Source organism: Pinus tabuliformis, chromosome 4_1 (assembly GCF_031772625.1).
Source record: "Pinus tabuliformis cultivar Carrire ecotype Pingquan chromosome 4_1, CPIR1, whole genome shotgun sequence".
Lineage (NCBI taxonomy): Eukaryota > Viridiplantae > Streptophyta > Pinopsida > Pinales > Pinaceae > Pinus > Pinus tabuliformis.
This window is the reverse complement of record NC_142303.1, coordinates 308,369,186-308,375,210: the sequence shown is the minus strand read 5'-3', so window position 1 is coordinate 308,375,210 and position 6,025 is coordinate 308,369,186.

Here is a 6,025-nt window from a genome sequence, read left to right as displayed (position 1 = left end):
AGGCCTCTTCGAGGGGGCAACCTCCAATAGAGCAGAGCTCGATTACAAAACAAGACACGATACTCCTCGCAGGGAGTCTCTATGCTTTATATATGACTCATACATGCAATACCATGGGCCAATACCGTGGGTTTTATTAATACCATCTATCTAATACTACCACCCATTTACCATCTATCTAATATTACCGCCCATTTGCAACTAACTGTGGTCCCGTCATTAATTGCGGGTTAACCACTTACAAATATTAATATGGGCTTTATTGACTCTTGACTATGACGTGATCCCATCACATAAATAAGGGGGTTAGGGTGGGACCCTAACAGAGAAAGCCCATCTCTTTAAGGTTTTCCTTAACAATGGTTATAAAAAGCATAAATTTCCCAAGGCTTTCCTTAAATATAGCAACAGTTCTAGGATTAAAAAGGAACCTAAAGATTGGATTTCAGGGGTGCACCTTCCATTTATTAAAGGAACCACAAAGTTCCCTCGATCTTTATGCCCCTTAACACTATTCAAAGCTATCTAATATATTTGAAAGAATCGTTATACCCTAAGGATAATAAAGTTTTTTATATGATCCCTTGCTCTTGCGGGACACCCTACGTTGGTGAGATGGGTCACTCAATAAATCAAAGGATTCATGAGAATATATCTAACATCAAACATAGGATGACCCACTCTTTAGCATTGGTGGAACATGCAGAAAAGACAAAACATCACATCTATATTGAAGACACCTGAGTCATTGCTAATATAGATATTTTCCATCACCGTAAGTTTAGGGAAGCCTTAGAGATACAAAGGAGTCTAAGCGATCTAAATAGAAGCCATAGCTGGAAAATCAGCATTTTTTGGGTCCCTTCCTTTTCTTGATGGTTTTTAAGTATTTTAATTTTAGTTTATTGTTTATTATTTATTATTATTACTTTTAAATTATTATGTATTATTATCTTTATAACCCATTATTGTTTACCTTTTCCTTCATTCCTTTTGGTTTGATCCATAATTTTAGATAAAAGAAATTGCTCTTTTATTTTGATGGTCATTCTTATATCTTTATTCTTGATTTATTATTTCCCTATTTTTTATTATTTTTGTTTCTTTTAGAATCTCCTTTGTCCCCATATTAAATATTGGTTTTATTCTTTTATATCTTAATTTTTGTCTTTAGAATATTATTTATAATACATTTCATTCTAATTAATTCAATTTTATTTTATTTTATTTATTTAAAGGTTTGACTTTATATATTATGAAAATATTAATCTATAAATTTTTTTATTAATTTAATATTTATTTTAATATGGAATTAAAAATAATAATAAATGTTAAGAATATAAATATTTGACATAATCTAATTATTTGAATAAATTCCTTTTTAATACTCTAAAATTCCTTTTTAAAATTAGTCGTTTATTTTAACCATTAAAATTTTCGAGGGTCTCTTGAAGACTATGAAGAATGTAATAAATTGGTCCAATCATCAAACTTCAAAGCTTGGAAGAAGAGAATTGATTCTCATAGAAAATGAAGTCATGGATCATGTTCTAGGCAAGGTTTCACAACTAGATAGGGACAAGACTCAAGAATTGGCCAACTATAATAAAGTAGAAGTTAGGGCTCAAAGAATTCTCATTGAGTCTATTAAGGATCACCTTATTCCCTTTGCTATAGATTTATTGTATATTTTTAAGCAATCATATAATGTTATAGAAAAGCAAGGGTAGAAAGATTTGGACCATCAAGTGCTTTATATTTCATGCAACAACTACATTTACATCATGTTAATTCTGAAATAGTTATTTAGAAAAGAAGGACTACAAGGATTTACTATAGAAGCAAAACCCTTAGTAAAGACAAATGGAAAAAATTTAAAAGATCTTAGAAGAAGCATCGAAGGAATTATAATAGTTTGAATGTATGAAGATAGTTTAGAAACAACATGAAAGCTTAAATGAAGCATTTCTTAAGAAAGGAATTTCATCACTCATGCAAAGGTTACAACTAAAATAGAATTTCAAAGAAAGTGAACATGAAGAAAAGAAGTATGCCTATCTTAGAAAAAGTTCTTTATTAGAAAATCCATATCTTCAGAAAGTATTGAAGGAAGAGTTCGACGCAGAAATATACTTGGGAGCATAAGCATGATATGTCTTGGTTAGAATAGGAAGTTAGGACTCTACCATATGATTGTTTTTTATCATCACGATTTCTTGAAGAATGTAAAGAAGGAATAAGTAGAAGAACATGGAAAAGCATGAAGATGAAAAAGAAGGGAGAAGTTTGAAGCTTGCATCAAAGAAGTCGATTAGAGATATAGAAGTTGTAGAGTTATGATTGGTTCGTTTGAGGAACACAATGATTAATAATTGAAAGTTGAAGAGCATGAAGCAAGAACTTTGTTGCAAAATGAAGATAAACCATGCAAAGGAATGTTTACCTCAGAGGGAGCCAACAAGAAAAAAATTGACATGAAGAACCCCACATCTTGACTAAAGGCTATTGTGATTTCTCAACTATGGTAGTAATGGGATATGTTTTGGTTCCTTGAAAGTACATATTGGAGAAGTATGTGAATAGGCTAGAAAAGATAACAATTTAGTTAACTTGTTTGATGATATTGTAGCGATAACTTTTTGATTCAATTTGGGAGCACATGGATTGAGTGGAAAATGTTGATGATCACTTGGAAGAACATGAGTTGATAATTTTGTAAGGGAGAAGGCATGTGCTAGTATGTATGATGAAGATTGGATCCTTGAAGATGATAGATGTACCATTTGATGACAATTTTGTGTGAAGATTGTCAAGATCTAGGAAGGTCAAATTTCGATATGATGTGATGCTATTAGCAGCCGAGAAGACCTATAAGATACCACTAATATCTCCATGAAAGAATAAGTAGCTAATGAATGAGACAAGCTAAATCTTGTGGTAATGTCTCCTTAGTTGAAAGGGAGTAAGGATCTCCTCCTTGGTTGAGAGGCTGATGGTGGAAACCATATTCTCCATATGTCTTGCACTAGGCCAAGGCTAACAGTCGTAAGTCTAGTGAAGGAACTAGTATAGAGAATGGAGGATTAGATAATCATTTTGGACTGATACTCCTTGAGAATTAGGAATCTAAGATAGGAGTAGTCCTGAGGACTGATACTATTTTAGGATAGGGAAGGGTATCTCAGATAAGAGTAGTACTGAAGAGGATTGATATTATTTGAGGATTGGGAATCCAAGATAGGAATAGTCCTGTAAGGACATACCTAGTGAACATCTGGATGGGGTATGTTCCTTGACCCGTGGTGGTAGTGGTGTCCAAATGTATGCCTCTAAAAAATGTGCTCTAATCTACTAGAGGGTTAGAGCTTATCAGTCAAGGCCTTGGTTTTTGTCTAATTGATAAGGTTGGTTATGATAATGATGCTTCATGATGCTTATCAATCCAAACTCTTCTTATGAAAATATTTCAATTTGAGAGTGTCATTGTATCATGTTTTGTAATTATGAATACATCCCTCTTTAATAGGGAGTGTTAAATAATGTAACTAGGTTCGACCTTCATAATTATTATAGTATCATTATGTATTTCATGAAAAAAGAAAAAATTATTATTACTATTATTTTATAGTCAAAGCATGTTCTTCACGCTTCTAGGGTTTATTATCTAATTTATGTTTCCGTAATTGTTTGATTAAGATAATAAAATTAATAAGAAACCAACATATATTCACAAACAATTAGCAAATAAGAGAAATCAACCCTAGTTTTCTAGCATAGTGGTCTCTCAATGGAAGTAAGGGGAGGTACTTAGAGGAATTTTGGAATATACATTCTAAAGAAAAAATAAGAAAAAAAATTACACTAATCTATGATATAAGTGTGTAGCAACTTAGAACATGCAAACAAAATGAAAGAAACAATAAACCATTACACAAAAACCTTTGATAGGGAAAACCTTTTGGAGAGAAAAACCCCACACTCTAAACCACTATCAATGCATTATTTACCAATTAAATGGTTACAGCACATTACCTAGACCAACACTATCAATGTAATAATTAGAACTAAATGGTTAAAATACATTACATAGTAAAAATCAAGCTTACATTATGCACTTCAAGATTACACTAGTTTCCTAGTCCTATATAGACCAATAGACCAACATCTAAGCGTATACCACAATGAATCTTACAATGAAGTCTTCTTAGAAATTAAATAGGCTTCATTGTATGAAATACCATGCAAAAATACCATGGACTACCTAATCCCATGGGCTCATAAACCGATCATTGATTGTATCAATTTTAACTTAGCTAGTTTATGACCATGTCAATATTAACCTAGAATTCCCTCCTTTTAACCTAATGTGGGATAAACATCTATCCCTCTCAATATTTATTAAAAAGGTATCCAATAATACAACATGCGTCTATCAGCTATATCAATGTCTAGACATTAAATTGGTGATTCATTACTTAACTAAGCCTTAATAAACCATATTCCCTTTCATCTAAAATCCATAAAAATGTTTACAAAGGTACTCCCAAACATCTGATTCTATGAACCTATATAATTTCTAGTGTCCCTCTCTACTCCAAATAAAATGAGAAGAATCCAACACTCCTTAATTTAATATTTATTTATTTACATGCTTCTTTATTTATTATTCGCTTGACATCAATCCCTGCCATATATTTCTATCGGCATAGTCTAACTTATAAACGAAATATACTTTTTTTCACTAGAATCTGATGAAACAATTTCAAGTGAGGTTGTGATTTTTTATTGTTTTAAATACTTTTTTGAATGCATAAATGGATTTAATGCCTTGAAAAATGCACAAGGCACTTGAATTCTTCAGATTAAACAACTTAAACTCAAAGTTCTAAAAATATTTACCAAAATAAGGTTAAAATTAATTAGAAAAATGTCTTGAAAATCATTATTTCATCTATACATTAAGATATACTTATTTCCATGTGCCACTTACTATACTTTTTAACCCATGAACTTACTTCTATTTATGAGCAACCTAGTTCATTTATTAATATATATGTTCAACTAAACTATAGATAAATTTTACCATTCTTACTTTCATCTCATTAATATGTTTAAAAATAAAAATATGGAAAGAAATAATAAAAAGTTAATAACACCAAAGTGAATGCACACATACTAATATATCAACAAGCAACATTAATTACAACATGACATAGAGATTCGATTTCACATGGTTACCAAGAAGGAATGCCATTGTATCCTCCACAACGCGCATAGGGAAAACTAACACATAAACATTGGGCATAGAAAACAACCTGAAAAAACACCATATTGATGTTAAGATTTAGTTACCGGAGAATCCACAGTGAAAACCATTTTTCATCAACGTTTCAAATCCCAACGAGGATCCATCATCAGGACCTTTTCAATGTTGATAGTAGAAGAGCCTAAATAAATCCTGATACAAAAGAAATGGGATAAAATCTAACTGCACCAATCCATTGGTCAATGTATTGTGTTATCTATACTTCTCAATCAAAACACATGTGCATTGATGTCCTTAACAAAAAAAAAAAACAAATGCAAAAATATTCCAATATCATGCATCATGGATAGCATAACCACAAAAAGACCACCATAACATACAATCAATTAAACTTTCATATCATATGAAACATAGATTTACGGATATTTATTTATCCAATATTTCAACTATATATATCATATGCAACAAAGATTTATGGTAATTGGTTTCTTTTATATTTCAATTATGTAGCATCATATGCAATAGGGAATTATCGTCATTGTTTTTTCAAGAATTACTTTATAGCAATTTCATAAGGACCTTTACCTATCAATAGAATGAAACATATTCTATTTTCAACATCAATTTCAAATTTTATAAGTAGATAGTCTAACAAACAATTAAACAATATTTTCGCAACACACTAACAACTATTAAATCACTACTCTATGCAATAATTTCAACAAAAAACTTTTAGGTTTTTAAAACCAAGCTACAACT